The following is a 26,981-nucleotide window of genomic DNA, read 5'->3' on the forward strand; positions in this document are numbered from 1 at the left end:
CCTGCTTCTCCAACCCTCTGTGGTGAAAGACTGGCTGTTTGCTTCCCTTTCTTATGTATCACAGATGGATAGTTTTAGATGGTATAATAAAAATGAGTTATTAGAAAAAAGAAATAAAAATGTACCAAATGTAAGCACCAGTTTTTAATTATTAGTCTCATCAGACATAAAATTGCTTGTCAAATTGCTATTAAAGTTTCAAATGCTGCTCTCAGTCTCTGTTCTTACATCATCGCAGAGCTGTTATCCATGGTTGCTGATGACCCTATTTCAGGAACTCTGGGTGGCACAGGTGTAGTCTGTACGTGAAGAGAACAGGTTAGAGGGAGAGAGACCATTTAGAAGGCTGTTTGCAATATTTCAGATGACAGAGAGCATATCTGGGCTCAGCGGAAGATAAAAGCAGGGGTTTGGAAAGAAGGGAAAGATAATTAACAAGTAAGGCATTTGCTTTTACTTTGGCCATTTAGTTTCATGCTTAAAAAGTACTTTCTGGGTTATTTTCTTTGCTTTCTCTCTTGCAGCTACATTAAAAAAAAAAAATTTTCCCTAACCATTTGGAAGGTTTGTATTTATTTTTAGCACTACAAGTAGCTTTTACTATGTTTTGCAAAATAAAACTTAAAAAAGCCCTTCCCTTTCTCTAAAATGAGAAATGTTAAACATTTTAACTTCTTCCCAGCATCTGTTTTTCACTACATGACTTTTGATAGTGTCATTTGGGGATTTATACTTAAATTCTTGCTATTAATAAATTCTTTTTTAAAAAAAATATTTATTTTTTAGGTGTAGATGGACACAACACAATGCCTTTATTTTCTTTTTTTATGTGGTGCTGAGGATCGAACCCCGGTCCTGCCCATGCTAGGCGAGCGCTCTACCGCTGAGCCACAATCCCAGCCCTTAATTCTTATGTGGCTTATATGTCTCATTTGATGACTGCCTTTGATATATTGGAACCATATTCATAGCATTTAGACATAGCCCATGTTTAAGTGGGCTTAATGTTTACAATAGGCACTTTTTCCTCTTTGTTTGGGCTCTTTATTCTGAATCACCTCTTAAGATGACTGATGAAAGCAATAAGCAAATTGCCAGGTAACCAACTGGTGGTGTAATGTGAGGAAACAAGTGACCCTGACCTGGGGTTAGCTGGAATCACACCAAGATTTAGAGCACAGGAATGATTTCACAGAACATTGATATCAGACCAGCCCACTCTGACCATGATGGAGCAGGACAAAGACCACTTTGTGGTCACATCTGAACACTAAACGTGAACATTATCCAAATCCCAGAAATGACCAACTGTCCCCCTACCTTGGCTAATACAAGTGACTGCTGCTTCTCTATTAATTATAGCTTCAGTCTTGGCTATCTTCCCTCCTGCTAACAGATTTACTAAGATACTCATTTGTATGATACTCCTGCTTCCGGACAACATCCAATTCAGACCAAAGCCCTGCACCCTAAATGCTTAACATAAACACAGGTCCTAAAAGTCCTTTCTAATACCTTCTCACCAACCTGCCTCAAGGCCTTCTTGTGTGTTCTACCTCACTGAAATGGTAATATATCCAGCATGATTGTTGAGTTCTGATTCTTTACAGCTGGAGGCATTGATGGGTTGAACTTGAATGATTGCATTGATGGTCCCACTTTGTTGAGGTCTTGTGTCTACCTTCTCTGCTCAGGAGCTTGGTGGCCCCTGCCCAGCCTGAGTTTGGCTCAGTCATATGAATTGTTTTGACTTAGTGCAGCCATGGGCTGGGAAGTACACACAGTGTTTACTCTGTCTTTTGAACACTTGTGACCACAAGGAGACTGAGCTAGGATAATGGAGAATGAGACATGAAGAGACCCGTCAAGTGGACTCAGATGTCTAGACGTGGCTGCAGACAGATGAGGTAGCCTAGCTCAGATCAGCAGAACTTCCAAGCCAACCCATTATCTTGTAAACAAAAATAGTTTATATCTCATTAGGGTTTTGTGATTGTTTTGAAGCATTATGATGGCAATAGATAACAGGTTCAGTTTACTGTATAAGAATATATTTCTTTCGACAACCTATTTGATAGAGAATTACTGGGTCATACACTTAGCCCCAAAACTTTATAGATTTCCTCCATTCCAGTGTTAAGATTTGATTTTTGCTTTGGGTTAAATTGTGATTTTTCTCTTGGTATCACCAATTATTTATAAGTTGAGTTTCTTATCTCCATCCTATTTACCAATTCCTTTTCATCTTTTTAATCTTTAATTGTATTTTTCTTTTTCTTGAATTCTATTTTTTTCTATCAGTTCCATTTTTGTCTAAGGCCAAAATTAAATCTCTTTTCCTGTCATACTTTCTTTCAATTCTTGTTTCATAGGTTTTACATCTGCTTAAATTATATTAGAAGTACAATGTTTTTTTTTAACCTGTAATTACTCTTTTTCAAATAAATGCTATTTCTTAGTATAGTCAAGGAAATCTGTTCCCTCTCCAGTAATACAAAACTGCAGAACATTTTAATAACGTGTGAGTATACATATATATGTATACACATATTTCTCTTTATATATGTTTATTTATTTTTATGTGATATATATTTATATATATGTGGTGATATAAACACACGCATACACACACATATTTCTGGTATTTTCAATCAGAGTTATGGATTCTTCCTCATTATCTAACACCTAGGTAATGACATCCTCTTTGTATCAAAGTTGAAAGATGGACAGATATATACAGATCCTTAGCAAGTTTCTGTGGTGTTCTGGGCACTTATCTGAAAAAGCTTTCCTGGATTATCAGTTCTTACTTTCTTCTTTTCCAAATATGATAAAGAAAGGTATTTGTAAGTAATCTCGAGCAATGTGTAGTTCTTTTGTCAAAGCTGCACAAGAAAAGTTGCTATTCTTATTTCTTCTGGTTTCTCTCTTTTCCAAAGGCTGCCTAAAATCCCAAGATGAAATGCTTCATTTCCTATTTGCTTCCTCTTGGGGCCTATAGAATAATCATCTTTGATGGACATGGAGCTGTACTGTTTAGTGTAGTAGCCACCAGCTGTCTGTGGCTATTGAGCACCTGAAATGCATCTAGTTCAAATTGAGGTGTGCTCTAAGTGTAAAATACACACCAGATTTCAAGATGTACAAAGATGAAATGTAAAGAGCTCATTAATAGTTTAAAATATTGTTCTATATTAAAATGATATTTTGAATAAATTAAAATATTCTATTGTAATTCATTTTACCAGTTTTGCTTTTATAAAAATGTAGGTATTAGAAAATTTAAGATTACTTGTCTAGTACAGATTGTATTTCCATTAGAAAAAGCTGATAAAGATAGATACAATAGAAAATGTAGCAAAAATTCATGGTCATTTCAGAAAGTTATTTTCTAGTGAATGCTGGCCCTTTTTCTTGGGCTTGGGAATACATAGGGAAGGTTTGTGGAAGGTACTATCCCAAAACTACATAGATAATGGAAGGAATGAGAAATTGGGGCCTACCTCCTCATTGCATTTAGGTGGAATTATTCCTAAAGTTTGGGAAAATACTAATATGTCTATTTCCACTGATATTTCAATTTTCCTCATTGAAAATAGAGGTGCTATCATGACCTGAAAATCTCTCACTGTGTTTGTTCAGAAGTATAAATTTACATTCCCCTTAAACTCTTTTGGAACAAGCTGTATCATTGCATAATTAACAGAAAAGTTTTATTCATATTTCAGACAAATGTTAGTGGGAATTTTCTTGTGGTTTTCAAGCTAGTAAAAATGTTATTTTTTTTCTATTATGATTTTATCATTATTATTAAATTTTATTATTGTTATTATTCATCACATGGAAAAATAGCATTGCATACATCAATAAGGCCAAAAATAAAACTAGCATTGTCCAAGTAGTAGCTGTTTGCCTGCACAGGGGTGAACTGGTGTACTTGGAACAAGGGTCGTAGTTTCTTATTGGAGCAACCAGTTGGATAGGAAGAAATGTTTAGGCCAACTGTTTGCTTTCAGTCAGTTTGTTTGACCATATTGAGAAAGGGTATATATATGAATCCAGGAGAAGTTTTCTTTGGACTGGACAGAAAAGACTTGCATTTCCACTTTGTAGCTCATTAGCCGTGTGATTCTGAGCAAGTTCCTTCATTTCTGAGAGTCTCCTTCCTTTGTTTTGTAAAATGAGACCAATGAATTTCTATCCAAAATGGTGGCTAAAAGGGTGATATGAAGTAGCATGGGTTTTAACAGGAGGCACACTTAGGAGAAGGTAGCCGCATTTGAAGATGTAAATATAGGACTATTTTGGGGATTCCCTAATTGCTTCAACTCTGTCTCTAGTTGACGGTGGTAATCATTTTTCTAGTTCCATCTTTTACCCATTTATTTGCACATTAATTAATTAATTAATTTATTTTTTTGTTTTGTACTGTTCTGTTTTGCTCATTCATTCGCTCAACAAGCATTTATTGATTTCACAGGTGTGTTCTCTTGGAAAAGACACTGAGATGGACTTTGAGGAGGAAAATATTTAATAAGGCCCAACATCTGTGAAGGTAAGAGGTGGGAAGCAGAATTGTGCACAGGGCAAGTAGAACTATCCTATAGGTGAGGGGTCCAGAGCAGGTGTTGCCTATTGGAATTGTCTCTGGCAGCATCTGTACAGCATGGCCATGTTGTTTACTTGACGCAAACGGCCCTGGGAAGGATGTGACCTCTAGCAACGCAAGGCACAGCTGAAGCAGCCTCTGAAGGAGCTAAACGCCGAAGGCTGTGTGCTGATTACTTTTTGTAGGGCCCATCAGGTCCTTCCTTGAAGAGCATCCAGGTGGCACATCTTCATGCCCGCTGCTGATGGCTACTATGCACAGACACTGTACTAAATTGTGGGGCTGGAGTGGTGAACTGGGAAGATAAATTTCCTCATCTCATGGAACTTACATCCTACGCTGGTTTTTAGAATTTTCAGTTGTCTCTATATTTCAAATGAACAATCTTCTTTAGATGGATTGTCTCACCATGAAACCAGAAGAATAGACTAATGTCCTCAGTTATTAATCAGGAGAGAAAGAAAGCCACAGATGTCTCTGTTTTACAGTAACAGAGAATCCTCCTTCTGCTCATTTCCTGCTGATTTTACCAGTTCCACAAATACTTATTTTCTCTCTTGTGCCATGCATACTGTTAAGTACTGGAGAACAACAGTGAACAGTGTACAGTTGTGTAGGGGAGACAGACACACAAAGATATCAGCATTAAATAGGGAATTATGGGGCAGAGACCTAAACGGACTGCTGAGAACACAGAGGCAGGGAACTTCTCCTGGTCTGGGCATCTGGGGAGACTAGAAGGAAGAATATGGGTCAGACAGATAAATAAACTTTCTGCTTTTAAGTAGTTTCTTTCTTATTTCATAGAAAAAAAGAGCAAATCAAAAGTCTTAAACATTTATAGAAGCAATCATGCCAAGCAAATCAAGGTTATTTAATGGGACAAATGGATTTTTATGATTCTTAAATTAAGGTTCTCAAGAAGAAGTTTTCCTTCATTTTAAGACTTGAAAGCTTAAAAGGGTTTCCTGTGGGGCCAGAAAGCCTCACACTGAATGATGCTGGTTCTTTGTAAATGATTTCACTCTCTGTGTTAAAATGCAATCATGCCTGTAAGAGGCCATCTATAAAGAGAAAAATCTGTGCGCTTCTAAATATTATGTGATGCACAGTCACTTGGCTTAATTTGAGTTCTCTTGAATTGTTTCTTCTTACCAACAGCATTGTGGGCATCCTGGAAGAGGTGGAAGGAAGGCTCATGAGTGTAAATGTGTCAGCCTCTTGCCCCTTAGCAAGTCTCCTCACTCAGTTTGCACTCCTCTCAGTTCCCTTGGCTCCTGGGTGACACCTATTAGGAAACAGGGGATCTTAACAGCAGCGTGTTAGAGACTACATCCCCTCCTCACACAATGAAATGCTCATCAAGATCCTTGTGCCCAGATTGTACTCGCTAATACAAAAGCTGGAAAACTTTAGTCAAAAGTTCTATCTGCAAACTGGATGAATGGCAGATGGCCACAATATCTTCTCTGAAACTTCTGTATTGGTTAGTGGGATTTCTGTAAATGGTGGCTCCAACCCAGAGGAATATCAAGTGTGGGGAGGGAGTGGAGGTTTCAGTGTGTCAGGGTTAATTTTAACTAGATTGGTATTGAATTTGCCTAGGGTGAGCTGTGTCCATAGGTAACCCACAAATCTGCTGAGTTCAGCGTTCCTTGTGGGCTGTAGAGAAAACAGACTCTCAACCTTTATCCCTGATGGTCTAGGAAGTTCAACACTCTCTTTAATAGTTCTACAACTTCTTTTGGCTTCACATGTTTCCTGGTCATCTCTGACTCCCATTTCTGGCTTTTCCTTAATCTCTGTGGACACTCTTGCTCTGGGGAACACTGGTGTCAGCCTGAATGAGGGTCAGTGGCCCTTCCTCTTGAGTATCTATCTCCTCCCAAACATGCCGGATATTCACTTGTGATCGCTTCCACTGGAGATGTGACAGAGGACAGGCAAGATCAATAATAGTGGATTTCTCTATTCTTTAATGAGACCCTTAATCATGGCTGCACCTGGAGTTGGATACCCCACTGTTGCATAAGGTGCTCCTCTTTCATCTCTCTCAGCTTTCTTTTTCATTTTCTGTTCCCACCCAAGATTACTGTTCTACTTACCCCTGCTTCTTTTAAATGATTTTGCTCTCTTTGTTTTTTGTTTCCTTCTAACACAGTAGGACCCAACCTTGGGCTTCAGAGTTGAACATATTGAAGTTTAGGCACCATTCTGGAAGCTTCCAATTTAATCAGTTTGATGTGAGACTCAGATAGAGGTTTTTATTTCTATTTTACTATATTTTTTCAAATAGAGATTATTTTTTTTAAAGGCACCTTTCTCTGTTTTCAAATATGCAGCCAGGTCTGCATCTTTGCAGACAAGATAAAGCCAGCTCATGTCTTCAGAGATTCATCAGGACTTCAAGAAGCTCTACCACTAGCGAATAATAAAAAGGAAAAACAAAACAAAGCGTCACCTCTGTCTTCTAAAGGTGATGCCAGTCTTCTCATCATATTAATACAAACTGGGAGACTGAGGCTCAGGGAAGTCAGAAAACTGCTCAGGATTGCACAGCCAGGGAATAGTGGGAGCAGGATTCCAATGTAGGTTGGTGAATTCCCAAATCTTGTCCTGCTTTCTTTATTTTCAGTTCCTGCCACTGTACCTCGTGCTCAGGGTATTGCTTCTTCCACTCATTCCTGGTTCCCCAGCTCCAGTAGAATCTTTGTCAGTTTATATCAGCATTATGTTGTTCTTTCTGCAAAGAAAAGCTCTCCCGTAGTCTGTAGCCCAGAACATTCTCATTTATTTACAGAATAATAGCTAACACCGATGAAGTGCTTACTGTGTGCAGGAACCCTGAACTACAGAGACGTCATGTAACTTGGCCAAGTTCACTCAGATTGTAAGAGCAGAGCCCTGACTCAGACTTGGTGAGCTACTCAGTAATATGCTCTAGAATCACCTGAGACCTGGTGGAAAGGTGGCTTCTGATGCTGTAGGTCTGGGAGGAGCTGAGATTCTGCAGCAATGACCAGCTGCCAGCCATCAGTGTCTACTCTCAATACACAGATCTTGGTGGTGTTGCCTCTGTTTTTCACATTTAGAATCGCTGGGGGCTGAGTGCAGTGGGCTACATTTCTTTGCAATTTCTGAATTTTTCTTCCTTAGTAAATGGACTGGGGCATTCTGGTCCAGAGATCCCAAGAGTACTACAAGGTCATAGATTTCATTTAACATTAATTAAATGAATTAATTAAAAAGCAACCATTACTCAGATTTAAAAAATGAGGTTCCCCTAGGAAGGGCAGTAAAGATGGATAATAGGCAATGTGATGTAGTGTTGGGAGGTAGGATAGGACATTTGATGTCAAATGGTGACAGTAGATGTATTAAATTCTGCTCTTTGGGCCCTTCTTTTATTAATTTAGGGAGAAATCTACTTTGGCCACCCCCAAGCTTCTGTGAAATGCAAACTGCAGAGGGAACTTTAAAGACAGCTCTAACAGTTGCAGATCAGTCCACAGCTCTTTTACTGAAGACAGTTTCTTCCACATGATTTTTTTTCTTTCTTTCTTTTTTTAGCTGCCATTCTTCATTTTGATGTTCAAATTCACCAAAGCTCTGTGACTAGAGCCAGGGTGATTAGTGCTGGGGGAAAGCCACTTATCACGGGAGCCTGCTGCTGTGGAGAAGGGCAGGGACACCCATGCTAGGCAGGGCATGGCCCGACAGCCAGGGTAAAGGAAAGAGTTTCATTACATGAACAGGCAGCCCTCTGATACCCTCGTGAAAGCAACCGGCGTTGAGCACATTGTACACTATGTGGAATACTTAATTACAGAGGAAACTTATGGGTTCCAGTTGACAGAATAATCTAATCAATATTGCTTACTCCAAACTCTAATTTACTTGTCTTACAACTCATTAAATTTGAAATATTATTGATTTTCAAGTAGATGGCTTAGAGGATAAATAAGTCCATTTTTTTCTTGGGGGCCTTCATTTGAGTTTGATCTGTGGACCTTCAGGCAAGGAAGCTCAAATCTCTTCATTAGGCAGTGTTTGCAAAATAATCTCACTAGACATACTCCACTGGTGCAAATAATTTGCCAGGACCCTGTATTTCCCAGTAACTGTTGCTGAGTGGGCTATTTTCCTGTTTCTGATGAGACTCTATCCACCGCAAGGGCCAGTGAATTATATGATTTGAGGAGACACTTCAGAGTACATACTCCTCTGAAATGCAGTTTCTTTGTATTCCACAATTCAAAAGATATGATGAACTTTCATATTCTACTTCCCTTAAAAATCTGGATCAGATTCTATTCTTTCTTTTATCCTTCTTTTTTTTTTGGTGGGGGGTTGGGGATGGAGGGGGAACTGCAGGGGATTGAACCCAGGGCCTTCTACATGCTAGGCAAGTGCTCTACCATTGAGCTAACCTATGCTCTCAGCCTTAGATTTCCAAGCCTTCTGCATTTTCTGGAATCTGTCAAGTCAATGGCTACTATTAACCATTTGCCTTATCCAAATGCTAAAGTCAATGAGTGAATTGGTGTGAAGGCAGGAATGCTCAAATGTATTAGACTTAGGCTGAGGTAGCATTTTTAAATTTAATTTTTAAATAGGTACCTAGGGTTTATTGGGATGGATAGAAGAAACAAACAAACAAACTGGTGCACAGATATTGGGAGGATGAGGGAAGTAAAATCAGCCAACGACTTTCTTTCTTTTTTTTTTTTTTAAGAGAGAGAGAGAGAGAGAGAGAGAGAGAATTTTAATATTTATTCTTTTAGTTTTCGGCGGACACAACATCTTTGTTTGTATGTGGTGCTGAGGATCGAACCCTGGCCGCACGCATGCCAGGCGAGCGCGCTACCACTTGAGCCACATCCCCAGCCCCAACGACTTTCTATGTGAACCATCTTGTGAGAATTGTGCCACTGGGCATGATACCTGTGGCCTCTGGTCATCCTTGTGTTACCCAAGGACCCCCACCCCTGACCTTGCCCTTCCACAGGATACAATCTCTAATCTCCCCAAGAGGTGAAATAGGAGGTAATTTGGCTTTTATAGGGTTATAAGGGAGGGGGAAAGGGTAGGGAAACTCTGTTAGCCTCTCTTTGCCTCCCGGCAAGAACACTGTTGAGATGTAGGGCAGCCAAAATAATGTGCACTATGAAGACAAAGTTACCTCTTCATTTTCCTTTTAATTTGGGTACATGCAGAGTTATTTTCTTGGATTTTGCAGGATTAGGACCCGTATTTAAAAACTCTTCTGGCTTTAGGACCTGAATTGGACCTAAAATCTGCTACTGTACCCAAGATGAGATTAATGCATCTGTTTAGGACTCAGTCGGGGAGTCTACCTCATTTATTGATCACCTTCTGCATGCTAAGCAAGCAGACTCTTGGCCAAAGATTCCGAGTCAGGAATTCTCCCAGCTAATTCTGCTTCTGTTCTTCTGATCAGTGGCTTAGCCTTGGGCAAGCCATTCTTCTTAAGCCTGTTTTCTCATCCACGAAGCAGCGATGATAATATTGACCTACTTTCCCTGGCTGTTGCAGGATTCGTTAATTGATAGCTGTAAAGAACTCTGGAAAGCTTTAGAACCTTCCCCACCTTTGTTTCCAAGCCCGTTTCCCCTGCAGCACCCCTGCCTCTTGTGATCTAATTTGGGCTGGCGTGTGGAAGGGAACAGATGAGGGGCTGGGGCACAAACATGGCTCGTTTTGTATTTAAAGAGTGGGCTTGAACCAACCAGGAGGGAAGGCAGTTAGCAGTTAGCAACTGTTAAGGTTTCCATGGAGCCCCTCCGCCATGGGTCTAGCATGCAGGGATCACAGAAGCACAGATGCCTTAGTTCTAATTGCTTTCCCTGGTTGTCATCCTCATACATAAATAAATTAGCAGCCCAGTCCTTGACTCTGATGGTATGAATGGCTCAACCTGAGCAGCTGTTGCAGAGTGTCTCTGATATTAATCACGCACTCCTTTCGATGGCGGTGACCTTAAGGTGAAAATGTCTTGCTCTCCTTCTGGCAGCTGAGCAGCAGTCAGCCTGGGGATTGTGTGCAGTGCACATTTAGGGGAGAAGGAATCTACAATTCTTATCCCAATTATAATCACAATAATAACATCTTTATATCGAATTAGGGCTTACAATGCGTTTTCATGTTACTAATCTCCAATGGGCTTCGGCAATGCTGGGAGGCAGGTAAAAATGATTATCTCCTCTTGTGTCTAAAAATCTTAAATTCAGAGAGGTCATCAGTCCTAAGTTCCTCTAGCTGGAAAATGAAATCTTTTCCCCAGCACACCTAGCACTCTCAGCATTTTCTCATTTTTTTTTTCTTTAAATGATAACTAATTGTATCTAGTTCTTCCCTTTGATGTTGGTGTGAATTGACTCAGAAATGTTAAAGGGTGCACATCCACCCTTGATGAGGTGCTCACGAAATGCCATCTTTCTATTCTAAGTGAGTTACATAGAGGCAGAAAAATATCATCTGATCCTCACTCAACTCTACCAGGTAGGTTATCATTGTTCTGCTTTACAGATGAAACATACCGAGGTTCAGAGAGATTAATAACTTGCTCAGGGACACACAGACAGTCTGAGCATTCAAACTCAATTCTATACAGCTATTCCTAAGGAGGAAAAAAAAAGAAAGAAAGAAAGAAAAAAAAAATCCCAGGAGCTGAGGGTCCAGCATTGCCACTGCATGGGGCAGAAGATGGCTTCATTTCTATGATTTCAAGAGAAGAGCTCTTAACTAGTGTGGTGGAAGTTGTGGGTGTTGGGGTAGCAGCAGGAGGAAGTTACAGGTGTTGGATGAACGTGCTTCACTTAATCCCACCTCTGTCCTGGCCCTGCTGCCTGCTGTGACTGGGCTGTCCCCATCCACCACTCCTTCCCTGAAGGCAGGCCTGGACTGCTGCCTTACCAGGTCATCTTGGAATTCAGCCCAGGTTGGGACTCTGAGTTGGCTTCCTTTTGTACTTCTTATCACAGTGTCTGGCTTCATTTATGTGCCTAAGTCTTTGCCTACTGTCCACGGCTCCCCTCATGCCAGGGACACCAGAGGGAGCTCAGCAGGCCCTACATCATGGGGGGAGCCAGAGACCCTTGCAGAATATACCCTCATCCTTCCTGTAGGAGCAGTTCTAGGAGGCCTTTTGCAGGCTCCTTGGACAGTTCAAAAGAGTGAGCCAGCTGTTCACAGTGGCAACCTGATGCACACCTTTACTTTGCCTTTTAATTTTTCCCTTCCCTCTATTACCCTCTTCTGCTCCCTAGGATCACTTTCACAATAAACTACCTGTGCCCAAGTTTCCAATCAGGTTGTGCTTCTGCGGGGAATCCAAACTCCGAAATGGTCTTTGGAGCATTACTCACACTTACATCTTCCCATCTGGGGGCAGAATCGTGTGGTACTTAGGACCTGGATTTTAATTTTGGCTTCTGTGTGACTCTGGACAGGTCAAAAATACTTCTCTGAGACTGAGTTCATTATTTGTAAGATGGGAGTTGAAATAATCTCTTTCTTGTGGGGTAAAATTTTGTGTGTACCAAATGAATGATTATATGGAATTCAGCAAATGCTGATAATTCATCTGTTGTTGATCCAGTTCTCATATGTTGTAGTGATTTTAAGCACCTCCACCCACCCAAACTCCTTCACCTAATATCTTGTGGCCTTTGGTTGGGTTTCCTAATCTCTACCAAGAGGCTAATTTCCCAATCAGTTTCAGTTTCATAATCTATTCAAAGAGATTTAAAAGTCTGGCTGAATCGGGGACTGTGGGAGTTAATTACTGGGTAAGTAGCTAATGCATAACCTGGAACATAATGGTACATGTTTAGTTAAAAAAAAGAGCTTTTAATCAAAACAACAACTGGTCCCAGCTAGACTTAATGGCTTCCTCCTTTGAGTTCACTTTATACTTCTTTGCACTTCCAATGGAGTTATTCTGCATTTCTCTGTCCCTCCTCTAAGACTACAAGGGGTAGTGTGCCATTTCTCCCTCGACCAGCTGGAATGCACCTTGACTCAGTGGCGGGGGCTTCAAGAGTCACGTTAGAGAGTCCAAACTTTCAGAAGCCGTTCAGACCAAATCTCTCCCTAGGTGAGGAGACAGTGGCTCCAGAGTTTAGTAGACATTACCTAACATTCATTGGCAATGTCCCGACCAGGCAGGGGTGAGGCACATGAGATGTGGTGGAGAGGAGCTGGCCTCATTTGGCCAGTTGCACTGAGGCTCTTGTCAAAACAGCTTTTCTTAGAGAAGGCAATAGGGTTGAGCTTGAAAGGGGGACTCTTTACTCACCAGTTTTGGCAAAAGATGCTCTTCCTAGGAAGCACCCAAGGCTTTCCAGATCATTTACCCAGCCGTGGCTTTCCCTGTCAGCCAGATTCAGGACATTCAGAGTAACAGGAAGGGCACCTCTCGGGGAGCCTGGCCACGGAGCAGTCCTAGGGACTGAAGGGTAGAAACAGCTCTCTTTGATCTTTTCTTCCTGTAGTTCCAGGCATGACTATATTCAGCCTCGGTCAACTAAGGGTGCACATGCCCTGGGAAGAAGGTGGCCCTAATGTGGTTCTGTAGCTGGAGAGGGCTGTGGAAGTGGGATGGGGGTGGGGGAGATGGGTAGCATCTGGCAGACAGCAGAGAGCTGTCATCTGCAGAGAAGCTTGGGCATCTCTTTAGGGCTGAGGAGGAGAATTGGCTTCTTTGTTATCTGTCCCCGGGGTAGTTGAGCATCAGCCCCCCAAATGGCCCAAGCTCATGGCTGGAGTGTTGGCCCTGATTTGCCTGGAAGGCTCCAAGGGAAATTTATTTCCTCTCATTGTTTCTTGCACCTCCATCCCCTTCAAGCACACACTTGCCAGCTAACCCCTCTGTGCTGATTTCAGAGGAGGCTGACATTTTAGTGGTAGAGGGAGATGGAAGTCAGAGGTGGTTCCTGAGCTGGGGATTGCTGTGTTTGAGGGATTGCCTTCCCATTTGGAGGCAAAACTGGGAACTGTGTAGGGCCGTAGCTGAGACCTAATGCAGCTACTTTGTCTCTGAATGTGGTGGAAACATGGGATTGGAACATGGCTAAGAGGTCGTCTCCTCCACACACCTCTACCATGCAGGATTCCCACTTAATGCTTCACATGTGGTGACAGAGGCTCCCTCCCTCCAGAGATATCCTAACCAAATATTTCTACCCTGCCCTGATCCCATCCCACCTCTGTAAAACTAAACCCAGTCCAGCTTCTTCTTACCCACCTGGCCTCTCTTTACTTTCTTTTACCACATTTCCTTTACCAGGTCCTGTTTACAGGTTGGTGTTGCTGGACCATGGTTCTTGGGCTTCTTTTTTGATCACTGACTTTAACTCCCTTATGCAGGTCCATGACTTCCAGGTCTATGGTGCCATTCCTCGTTTCTCTGCGTGGTGCGTATCCTTTATGCCTTCAAATTTGCATGCCAAAACAGACTGTGTTAACTCCTACATCAAACTGCCCTTTCTCTGCATTCCCTAGGTCAGTGAATGCAATCACCTTTCAAAGGGATTGATGTCGCTGAGTGTAGTCCCAAACAATCTCCAGCACCCCACACATACCTGTCACCAGAGGTGCTTTATAATTTCCACTTGTCCTCTGAACCAATCCCTTTCTTATCTTCTCCACCGTAGCTTCAGGAGGCTAATTTCTGGGACTGTATCATTTAGGATCTTTTGCTCCCTGGTTCTGGGTTGGTTCAGTCAAAGGGAAGTTCTGGGAAGAGAAAGAAGTAGATCCATTTATTCTTCTTGCTATTTCCCTATGAGGCTGTGGTTTGGCAGGGACTGTGTTCCTCCCACTAGGCCCTGGCTTTGGTTGGACAGCTTTCTCCCCAGGGGTTCAGTTCTTTCTAAATTCCAACAGCCATTCCTGTCCTCACCCTTTCAGGTCAGGGGTGGTAACAGCTTCTTGTGTTCTTAGTCCTGGTGTGTGAGCGTCCATCTTGGTGCCTGCGACTCTGCTTACAGCTCCCTGTGCATCAATCCTTCAGTGCACTCTCAAGAGCTCTGTCTGGAGTGTCTCTACAGAATGCTGCCGGGCGTATCTGACTGTGCATGCCATCCAAGGCTCTTTCCTTTGTATTTCTCAAATCTAACCTTGACTATTTTAAGGAAGAGGAAGCTGGTTTTCTGAAAGCTAGTCACAAATGGTTCTGTGAAATGGTTCCACCCACGTTTCTCATTATTGCTGCGGAGGACTTGACTCTTGGTTGTTTTCATCTGCATGCTTCATGTTGATGGTCCTTATACTTTGGCTTTGTTTCCTGCCTGGGAAACATCATGACCTTTAGAATTCCCTGTAGTGGTTGAGGACTTTAAATTTCCTACATAACATTGATATCTACTCATTCTCTTGGATTTTGCATTTTCTGTAGTGAACAAAGTATGGAACATGTGCCATCAAGACTGATTTCAGGGGTGGGAGGATCTGTGTTTGGTTTAATGCTCTATTGTCACTGTCTTTAAATAATTTTTTTTAAACTCAGGATTTAACCCAGAGGTGCTTTACCCCTGAACTATATTCCAATTCCTTTCTATTTTTATTTTGAGACAGTCTTGCTGAGTTGCTTAGGGACTCTAAATTGCTGAGAGTGGCCTTGAACATCCTCCTGCCTCAGTATCCTGAGTCACTGGGATTACAGGCATATGCCACCACACCTGGCTTGAAATAACTTTTAAACAGTTTTTCTTTTGCAGTAGATCTTGCAAATTATGTCAGTATTCCTGTGTAAATATTATACAGGTTATTTAGTTCATGGGTAGACACAGTAATGAATGGCCCTGAATCACACAAAGAAAGAAATGATTTCCTTATAATTTGTCTTTCAATCCTTTGATTATTTCAAGGAAAATGTTTTATTTTTGTGTTCACATAACCTTTATAGCTCTCTTGATACTTGCTAATTCTCTCCTTTTCAATGGAGAGAGTAGGGCTCAGATTCTGTGCCTTTATGGGCACATAATATTATCATTTTGCTTTCATGATTACCTTCTATTTATGGCAAATGATACTACTTGTTTCATTTATGAAACTAATATAAAGTTTCCTTTAAAGCATATTTGAATGAAAATCCAAGTCAATTAAAAGCAGGATGTTAGTTTTATTATTATTATTAACAATTTTTAAGTATTTGTGAGAATAAATTAGGTCTGAATAACACGGGGTTAGGATCAAAACCAACCTTTCTTCTATTTTAGCTCCCTTGAAGCCAGTCTCAAGCCCAATCTGCCTTTGAAGATTCTCATAAAAGATTGTTCTGAGAATCGATATGAGAACTGGGTAGAAAGAATTTTAGTTACTTCCACTTAAAGTCTTTGAATGATTTGAGTAGCTCTGATTTTTATTAAATCAACTTTAACTCAGAAGCAGGTCTAGGAGGAACAGAATTAGAGGGCCCACTATAAGATCAAACCATGCATATATTGGTAGCCATCACTTACACTGTGCCTGAATCCTGACAAGTGGAGAGAGGACTATGGTGACACCTTGGGTGACTGCAGTAAGAGGACTCATATTTCTCTATAAACATATAGTAGGAGCTCCTAAGTCATCTTAAACTTGGGGTTTCAGTATTCAACTGATGGGAGGGCCTGGAGGTGCTCCATTTCCCAAGAGCCAATTCCTGGGTTCTGTTTGGACAGCCATCCTGTCCAAACAGATTCTGTCTGTGCACCTTTTCATCCCTGCATGTGACAGTGAAGGTGACAAAGAATTTTCCCTACTGGCTATATCCTTTATCTTATTACACCCATCATTGAGTTCATTGGCTGGTATTTAGAAGAGGAAGCTTGTTAAACTAAGCTGTTATGCTTGTGGTTTTAGAGGTTGGTATACAGACAGTTCTAAGGAAGGAAGAAATGTGCATGAGTGGAGAGAAATAGACAAACTTCGAAGAAATTAAAAAAAAAATATCCTCACTAGCACAAAGCATCCCTGAGTTCATTTTGTATCACTCAACTCCCGATTTCACCATCCTTTGGTCTGTGGTCAGTAGTATGAAGTGATTTCAATGGATGGGAGAAGGGGTTTGATTTAATTTCCTGGGACCACCCCATGCTGTCTTTGGGGCTGCGAATGTGGTCCCACTCCATCCATTCCTCAGAACTTCTGGATAAGACAGGTTTGTTATAATGCCATCTTCTGCCACACCTTAATGCCCAGCTTGGACAATCCAATGCAGGGAACCCAAGTGCAGAGGAGAATTTAATAACAGCATTAGTAATGTTAACAACATTACCTGTTCCGTTCCAGGCATGGTCTGAACACCTTACTTAAATCATCCCCAGCTCTTGGAGAAAATTTAAGGCAAACATTTTTTTTTTTAAGTGAACTCCCATTGCCTGTTTGCTCTAATATCCATTCTTGCCCTTTCTTTCTCTTGCAGTGTTCTGTATTGCAGGGAATTGCATTTCCTAGATTCCCTTGCCAGCAATTTTCAGTGACTTTAGCCATTAGTGTGAAATTGAGGGTAAGAGACTGAGAATCCAAGGTTTTCACCCCCATCCCTTCTGCTGCCTTGGGTGGCATCTCTAGCTCAGCTCTGTGTCCCTTAGTTCTACTGGGGGCCTCCAGATCCATGACTCTGAGAGTTGTACCACTTCTTACCACTTCTTTCCTCAGTCCTCCAACTTCTTGGGTGGTGGCAACTTCTTTCTGTTGCTTCACTGAGTCCTTTTAGCCTCCATCTCTTAAAACTTCTGGGTAACCAGTTCTCTGAGTCAGTATATCCCCATTTGAGCAGCTGAGATTGCAGCAGGTTTCCTGGATGGCCTGCCTGATACATTATGGCAGAAGTTAGCAGACTTTTTGAATAAAGGGCCAGATAGTAAACATTTAGGATTTGTGGACCAGGAGGCAAAATTGTGGCATCGATTATGTAGTTATTTATACAACAAAAAATGAAAACAGTTTTCCTGCATCCGGTGTGGTGGTGCATGCCTGTAATCCCAGCAACTCGGGAGGCTGAGGCAGAAGGATGTCAAGTTTGAGGCTAGCCTCAGCAACTTTATCGAGGCCCTAAGCAACTTAGGGAGACCCTGCCTCAAAATTTTTAAGATAAATTAATAATAATAAAAATAAAAAGAAAAAAGAAAACTGATTTCTACAAGTTATTTTAATCCACAGGCCCTAACAAGGTAGGTACAAGACAGACTTGGAAAGTCTGAGATGAAACCAATGAAGAAGTTACTACAACAAGTGGATGTGTAACCGATGTGATTCTACAATCTGTATACGAGGTAAAAATGGGAGTTCATAACTCACTTGAATCAAAGTGTGAACTATGATATGTCAAGAACTATGTAATGTTTTGAACAACCAACAATAAAAATTAAAAAAAAAAAATAAAAATACAAGAAGGAAAAAAAAAAAAAAAACAATCCAGGCAGGAGCGGGCAGTGTCTTGGGAAAGGGTGACAGGAGATGAAGCACAGCTGGGCTGGAGTCGTATTCTCAATCTGATGTGAAAGTGTCTGTCCTGAAATACAACCTGGTCACGCCACTTAGAAAACCACCCCAAAGTCCTAGAGTGAGCTCTGTGGGTTCAGAATCCGGCACCCACCCCCTGCCAATGGGAACAATGGTGGGAAGAGAAAAGGCTCAGAGAAAGAAGAGACAGAAATGGTACCCTCCTTGCTTCTGTGGGGCAGCAGGCAAGGGGATGAATGACAAGGAGTTTGGAGAGATTTGGATGACAGGAGATATTGTCTGAATATGGTATTTTCCCTTCATTCCAGGCCCTTCAAGACCAGCTGTCTCAGGGATTTCATCCAAGCACAGTTAAACTAAAGGTGAACAAATGCATGCTTTCTAGTAGTGCTCACTCTAAGCTGAGAGGGTCATTGTCATTTTAAATTACCATTCACAGCAGAAGTTCTTAACCTAAGGCACCTGGAGAGAATTCAAGTATCTGTAGGCTTGGATGGAAATAAATATATATATATATATATAACTTATTTATTTTCACTATCATCTGAATGAAACTTAGCACTTCCTTGGGTGATAAATATAGACCAAAAACCCACAGCAGAATTAACAGTTCCAGTAGCCATTACAACATACCTCTATCTCACATGCTTTTATTGTGAATAGCTTGAAATATTCATTACTTCAACAACTCTTATTGCTCCTGCCACTAGCTCTTGTTATCTAATGTTTAATACAAGATTCACAACTATTAATACACCACTAATTTGATTTTTAAAAATATTTTGGTAAATGTATTTCAAAATAATGTGTTTCTTTTGTAATCCTGTTTATTTTATGCTGTTAAAAACATTGCCCAGCCTCTCAAAACCTATAGAGGAGCCCCTTCCCACATGTGATTGCTTCTGCTCATGAGAGGTGTTAGTGGGGTGGTGTTGGTCCTGGTTTGGTGGCAGTTTTATGGCACCATTCTTTCTCTTAAGCACCTTATGGTTAAGAGGAGCCAACTGTGCTCCCAGCCTTCTTCAGCACAGAAGCACTTAGCTAATTGTGCTGAACTCAGGGCCAGACCTCAGGGAGAGAGAAGCAGCCTATCTGGGCCCCTCTGGCAATCAATTATTCCCCTGAGCAGAAAGATTGATAGCTTCTGAGCATCTCAGTCCAGCTAATAATACTGCAGATGCTGTTTTAATTCCAAGGCACATAGTCACCCCAGCCTTGCTTTTTAACTTCTCGGTCTAAAATAAGAGTGAGGGAAGTAGCTTCCAGAGATGGAGTAGAGGTGCCAGTTGGGGGCCATTTTAATAGTCCTGCATCTTGCTCCTGTCTATTTCCATATCTGCCCATTTCTGGCCACTGATTTGAATTTTTTCTCATCCTCTGTTTATTTTTTTTCCAATTTCTTTTTCAGGTTAGACAGTTGTCTTCCTTGAATGTTCTGAAATTGCCTTTTCTTCTACTAGAAACCCCTCAAAATTTTCTTGTCCTTGTCTGGACCTCTCTAATCTTTGAGTCTGAATGGAGGAGTTAATTTATTGGGTTTTCCCCCCTGCTATTTGTTCAGGCCCTTGCAACTCCTCCAGGGCTCTGAGAAGACCTTTATTTCTCTCTATATATATATCTTTTTTTTTTAAAATCAAGTTTCCCCATGATGTTGCTGAAAGCTTATCCCTGAGAAGACAACCAATTCCAACAACTCCAAGCTCAGCCTCAAAGTTCTGAAGTTTAAATAACAGTTTCTCACAGCTTGCTCTGTGATTGGAAGTGTTGAACTTTCTTTCCCATTGTGGCTGAAGAGAACTTACCTGCCTTCCTCTCACTGCTAATTTACTCCATACTTCTGCCCGTCTAATCCCTCCAGGGGGCTTTCTTTTCCAGGATGGATCAAAGAGAATATTATCATAAGAAACTACTACGAACAAGTATATGCTAACAAATTGGATAAACTAGAAGAAATCCGTAAATTCCCAGATACATACAGTCTACCACTATTAAATCATGAAGAAATATAAAATATGCACAAAACAATAATAAGAAGATTGAATCAGTAATAAAAATCTCCCATCAAAGAAAAGCCCAGGACTTGATGACTTTACTGTTGATTTCTACCAAATATTTAAAGAATTAATCATAATGGCTCTTCTTAATCTTTTGAACTCAAAGTAATGGGAATACCTCCAAGTTCATTCTATGAGGCTAGCACTACCCTGATACCAAAACCAGTCAAGGTTACTATAAGAAATTAAATTTATAGGGTGATATCCCCAAAGAACCTGGACATAAAAATCCTCAACAACACACTAGTGAACAAAATTCAACAACATGTAAAAAGGATCATACACCATGATTGCAAATCATTAACAAAGTGAAGGATAAAGTCATATGATCATCTCAATAGATGCAAAAAGCATTTTACAAAATCCAGCTCCATTTTATGATTAAAAAAAACTCTCAATAGATGGGGTATGAGGAAATGCTTCTCAATGCAATAAAGCTATCTATGAAAAGCCAGTAGCTAACATCATTCTTAACAGTGAAAAGTCAAAGCTTTTCCTTTATGGTCTGGAACAAGACAAGGATGCACACTCTCAGTACTTCTTTTCAACATAATGTTGGAAGTCCTAGCCACAGCAATTAGACAAAAGGAAAAAAAAAGACATCTTAGTAGGAAAGAAAGAAGTGAAATCATATTTACTTGCTGACAATGTAATCTTATATCATAAGGCTTATATCTGAAGACTCCACCAGAACAACTATTAGAACTGATGATGAATACGGTAAAGTTGCAAGATAAAAAACTCAGTAGCATTTTTATAAACTAAGGATGAACTCTATCTGAAAAAGAAATTCAGAAAACAATCCCATGTACAATGACAACAGAAATTTAAATACTTATGTGTAAATTAAGCCAAGGAGATAAAAGTATACTGAAAATTATAAAACTCTGATGAATGAAACTGAACAAAACATAAATAAATGGAAAGATATCCTATGTTAATGGATTGCAATAATTAATATTGTGAAAATGTTCATAATATGAAAAGTAATCTACAGATTAAATTCTACATAAAGCAACCTGAAGATTCAATGCAATCCCTCTCAAAGTTCCAATGTCATTTTTCCCAGAAATGTTTAAAAAAATTTATGTGAAACCACAGAAAACACCAAACAGCCAAAACAATCTTGAGTAAAAAGAACAAAGCTGGAAGAGTCATATTTCTGGATTTCAAAACATATTTTAAAGCAAATTTGATTAGGAAAAAAAAAACCAACAGGGTACTGGCATAAAAATGAGCACATTGATCAATGAACAAGAGAGAGAATCCAGAGATAAACTCATACATTTGGTCAACTGATTTTTGATGCAGGTGCCAAGAACACACAATGGGGAAGGCCAATCTCTTCATTAAATAGTATTGGAGACACTGAATATCCACATATAGGAGAATGAAGCTAGACCTTATCTTACACCATATACAAAAATCAAATCAAATTATATTAAAGACTCAAATATTAAGGCCTGAAAAAATGTAAACTATTAGAAGAAAGCATATTGGAAAAGCTTCACAGAATTGTTCAGAGCAGAGACTTCATGACCTGAAAATAGACAATGAAAGCAAAAGTAGACAAATAGAATGGTATCAAACCAAAAAGCTTCTGCACAACAAAGGAAACAAAGTGAAGAGAGAATCCACAGACTCAGATGAAGTATTTACAAACCCAACTTCTAATAAGTGGTTAGCATCCCAAATAAGAAACTCAAACAATTCAATTGCAAGAAAACAAGTCAATTAAAAAATGGGCAAAGGAGCTAAACAGATATTTCTCAGTTGAAGACCCACAAGTAGCCAATAGGTATATGAAATACATGTGCATCATTAATCATGAGGTGAATGCAAATTAAAATCACAATGACATATCACCTCACACATGTTAGAATGGCTTTTATTAAAAAGGTGAAAGATAAGTAAGAATTAGGATGTGGAAAAAAGGGGAACTCTTGTATTGGTAGGAGTATAAATTATGAAATTGTGGGAAATTATGCCATTATGGAAAATACAATGGAGTTTCCTCAAAAGACTAGAAATATAACTGCCATATGACAAAGTAATTCCACTTCTGGGTATATATCCAAAGGAAATGATGTAAACATATTGGCATTTCCAAATTCCTTGCAGCCTCATTCACAATATTCAAAATTCTGAAACAACCTATCCATCAATGGATGGACAGATAAAGAAAATATGTACACATACACAACAGAATACTATTCAGCCTTAAAAGGGGGAGGATTTTATTATTTGTAACAACATGAATGAATTTGGAGGATGCCATGCTGAGTGAAGGGAGCCAGTCACAGGAAACAAATACTATGTGTTCTTACTTCTGTGTGGAATCTAATAAAATTGAACTTACAGAAGTAGAGTAGAATGGTAGTTAGAAGAGGGTGGGAAGGAAAGAGAGGAGGGAATGGAGACTCATTGATCGATGACTATAAATTTTCAAATAGGTAGAAGAAATAGAGTTTAAGATCCATTGCATAGTAGGGTGACTACAGTCAATAAGGATGTAGTTTCAAAATAACTTAAGAGAGTAAATTTGTAAATGTTTTATCATAAAAATGATGACTATCATAAAATATCGATCACCTAGCTAGGTGATCGATCTTTTAGTTTGATTTCATCATGCTACATTAAATAAATACATCAAAACACATTGTATCACACAAAATTGATTTGTCAATAAAAAACTAAAATAAGTAAATACTATTGCCTACATATGACACTCCTGGGAGCTTCTCTTGAAGTTCCTACTGAGGCATGGAGGACACGTCCGCTCACTGTAGCAGTGGGGACCTTTTGCTGTGCCTCTGTTTCAAGCATAGGAAATCCCAAGAGAGGCAATACTTCCAGCCCTGCCTGGGAATGACCTTATATAATCCAGGCATTCCCACTGTTGTGCATGTGGCAGTGACAGGTGCTGATTATGGCCAGGCTTGTGTACTGTCAATCTCTCAGGATGCCCATGGTGGTCTTTAGCTAGTTTGTATTCCTTTTAATTGATTTCTTTCCTAATTATTCCCTCACCCCCATAACAAGGAACTTTCAAGATCCTAGAAGGAAGCTAAGTTCCACTCACACCGAGGAGAGTTTAAAAAGAATACCATAAGAGATGCATCCAGGGTCCAGGGAATACACACAGACGCTAAGGCACCCCGGGACCGCGCTTGAAGGAACAAGGGCAGAGGCTGTGCTGCTGGAGCCCCCTAGAGCTGGGGCCACAAGCCAAGGCTGTCCAGCAGGGGTGGTCTCCACAAAGGGATGTAGCCACCTCCAGAAATGTGGTGAAGAAAGGAGGGTGTGGGTTAAGTCTACCCTTTCTCATTCCCTTCTCTCACCCTCACATTTCCTTCTAGTAGCTCCCATTGGCCGGATCTGGTCAGAATCCAGAGGACGAGGAGACATCTCTGGTCATCTGGGACACAGAGCAGAGGGGAGAAAAGCAAAGATGGAATCTGGGCAGGTGGAGTGCTGTGGAGAGGGTGGCGGCAGTGGGGAATAGGGAGCAGTGCTCTTTCCTGGGCTGGGTGTCTCCTGGGGCACCATCTGTGCCCTCCAGTGTGTGGAGCCCTTCTTCACTTATCACCAAAGGTCCTGTCACGCTGACAGATGAGTGAGCAAGTGAATGTCACAGAAGACCACACACGCTGCAACATTCAGTGCAGTGCCATCTCTTCCCAATGAGAATGTCATCCCCAGAATGCTGGGGTCCTCTCAGAAGACCTGGGGTGGTCTTAAGCTGCCTCACCTGAAGTCCCCTTTTCCTCAGAGTGATCTGTCTGTCCTTCTTGCCTGGATGGATATCTGGACTTTCCGTAATTGTCCCCCATTATGAGACAGTCAGGGAAGCAGTTTTTGTTTTATTTTTGCAGAAGAGAAAACTGAGAAACCCTGAGTTCTTTGCTCTCTGGGCTGTAAAAAATAATTGTTAATGTTTTGGATAATACTAGATTTTTAATTTTTTTGAAACTATTATTTTATTTTTATTGCAATAAAAATACATAACTAAAATTTACCTTTATTGCTATTGTTTTTTGAGGATTGACTCACAGGTGTTCTATCCCTGAACTATGTCCCTAGCCCCTTTTATTTTTAATTTTGAGATAGGATCATGCTAACTTGCCCATGCTGACCACAAATTTGTGATTCTCTTGCCTCAGTCTCCCAAGTCATGTTTTAGCCATTTTTAATGGTACATTTCACTAGTGTTAACTATATAGAAAACCTTTGGTAGCAGGGGGTTCTGAATCCATGAATTCAACCAACCCAGACCAAAAAAAATGTAGTTAAATCTACGATGATTACATCTGTACTGAACATATAGATGTTTTTGGTCATTGTTCCCTAAGTAATAACAACTATATATATAGTATTTACATTGTTTTAGGTATTCAAAGTAGTTTAGAGATGATTTAAAGTATGTGGTTGATTATATAATGAAGCTCTGCCATTTTATGTAAGAGACTTGAACATCTTTGGATTTTGGCATTCATAGTGGTCCTGGAAACAATTCCTCATGGATAGTAAGGGATTGCTAGGTTCACATTTTAATGCAACTAGTTCTTAGAATAATCTCATCAACTTTGAAACTGTGTACCCATTGCATGGTTCCTGTAGCCCCACCCGCACTGTATATAGCCACCTTCTAGTTTATGCTTGAATTTTTCTACTTTAGACACCATGTATGAGTATTTATCTTTTAACTTATTGTCATATCCTTAGGATTTTTCCAGGTTGTAGCATGTGAAAGAATTTCCTTCTTAAAGACTAATATTTCCTTGTATGTACATACCACCCTTTCTTTTTCTGCTCACCTGTCAGGGGACATTGGATTGGGTTCACTTCTTGGCCACTGTGGATAGGGCTACAATGAAGCATGGGTGTGCACGTATCAATTCAAGATCCTGTTCTGAATTCTTCGAGGTATGAACCCAGAAGGGGAGTTGTTGGGTCACATGGTAACTCATATTTAATATTTTGAGAAGATTTCATATTGCTTTTCATAGTGGCTGAACCTTTTTACACTTCTACCAACAGTACACAAGTGTTCCAATTTCTTCACATTTTCCTGGATGCCTAATATTTCCTTCCTTTCTTCTTTCCTTCCTCCTTTCTACCCTCCCTTATTAGTAGACATCCTAATGGGTGTGAGTTATTACCTCAGAGCTCACTGTGGTTTTGATCTGATTTCTCCAATGATTAGTGATATTGAGTGTCTTTTCATATGCTGTTGCCCATGTGTGTATCTTCTTTGGAGAAATGTTTATTCCTGTCCTTCACTCATTTATTTGTTTTTGTTGTTGAATTATAGGAGTTCTTTATATACTCTGGATGTTATGTGATTCGCAAATATTTTTTACTCATTCTGTAGGTTGCCTTTTCACCCTGTTGATTCTTTTGAAAATAATATGAGATTTTACCCAACTTATCTAATCGTAAGAATCTCTGGACTCTTGTTGAAAATGTGTATTCCCATCTTCTTGCTCGGGAAATTCTGGTTGAGACATAGATCAGAGACCATGTATCTGAATTTTTAATCAGAACCTCAGGTGATTCTAAAATCAAGCAAGTGCGGAATACTTTGGATTCCATGATCATAGGGTTTGTTGCAATGGCTGCAGAGTGGAGTCACTTCAAAGGCTTTAAAGGATATACTGATGTCTTGTCCTACTTCCAGAATTTCCTGATTAATTGGGAAAAATTAATTGTCAATAATTTGAGACCTGGGTGTTTTTTTTCTTTTTAAGCCCCCAGAAAACACTGTTGGTTAGCCAGGATTGAGGACCACTGCTCTGTGTGTGCCCCTGTAGGGCAGGGAGCCCTGCTTCTGATAAAGTACCTATTTGGTTTGTATTTGCTGTACTTCATATCTCAGTCTGTTACTTTGAAAGTGATTCTTTCATTTATTACATTTGGAAGTTGTTCTTGTCTGGTGAGGTTGAGGCCTTCACAGGTAAATCTGATGTTTCTGGTCAAATCTCTGCACTGTGGTGGGGGAGTTGAAAACACCTCTCAGTTTGCTTTACAGCTGACCCAGTAAAGGTTTTCCTGCTTCTGTGGGAATTACAGGAATAAACTGAAGAAGTTTGCCTCCACAACTGCTCAAAAGAATAAGCCTGTTTTCACTGGACCACCTACAGTGAACTTAACACAACTACGTGTAATGACTGGACCCTGTGAAATAGTCTCTTTATTCATGACAATTTTTTTTTTTCAAAGATCACTAAACAATTATATTAAAGTGATTTCTGTGCCAACTTGTGTGATGTGGATGTCTGTCACTGTAACTAAAAACAAATTAGGGGAATAAAAACCAATTGGAGAATTTACAAATTATCTTCTATTTATCTTCAAACATGCTAACTATTAATCAGAAGAATCTGATAAAAGAAAAGAATCTGGGATTAAGATGCTAGATGTGATTACTTTGCCTTCTGTCTATGGGTCTGTTGGAATTGACATCTGACCTCTCTGCGTCTCAATTTGCCCATCTTAATCAGAGTACTCACCTGGGAAGACAAAATGAGGCATGACATAAAAGTGATTTGTTAACCTCATATGCAAATAAATACCAGGCCCTTAGTAAGTGGAGGTTGTTACCATTGCTGCCTTTGTCATGAGCTGTTGTGTTTATGGATAGCACTTTCACACATCTCTTCTCACAGAGAGGGGAACTCTCCATCTTCACAATACCTGCCAAAGACACAGAGCCGTCAGAACATGGAATACTGTTGGGCTCACTTTCCATCTGGGTGTTTTTGCTAAGTTATTCCAAACTGTGACCTGCCTCCTGTTAAATGAGCACCACCAGCAGTCACAGCATGGTTTTCTTCTTTAAGCTC

At 40.2% G+C, this 26,981-nt stretch overlaps 1 long non-coding RNA gene across 3 annotated transcripts; it reads right to left on the reverse strand.

Moving 5' to 3' along the window:
* Positions 1-122: 122 nt before the first annotated feature.
* On the reverse strand, positions 123-14,428 carry LOC125613755. Of its 3 annotated transcripts, none has more exons than XR_007344325.1 (4): positions 14,215-14,428; positions 13,878-14,063; positions 12,930-13,082; positions 123-299 (listed from the first exon to the last, which is right to left on the reverse strand). It is a non-coding gene; the product is annotated as an uncharacterized LOC125613755 (long non-coding RNA). The 3 variants fall into 3 exon arrangements; XR_007344324.1 differs by lacking the exon at positions 13,878-14,063 and adding an exon at positions 5,765-5,897 and having other exon boundaries at positions 14,215-14,427; XR_007344323.1 differs by lacking the exon at positions 13,878-14,063 and having other exon boundaries at positions 14,215-14,424.
* Between the last annotated feature and the right edge of the window lie 12,553 nt (positions 14,429-26,981).

This window comes from Marmota marmota, unplaced genomic scaffold (genome assembly GCF_001458135.2).
Source record: "Marmota marmota marmota unplaced genomic scaffold, marMar, whole genome shotgun sequence".
In the NCBI taxonomy this organism is placed as follows: domain Eukaryota; kingdom Metazoa; phylum Chordata; class Mammalia; order Rodentia; family Sciuridae; genus Marmota; species Marmota marmota.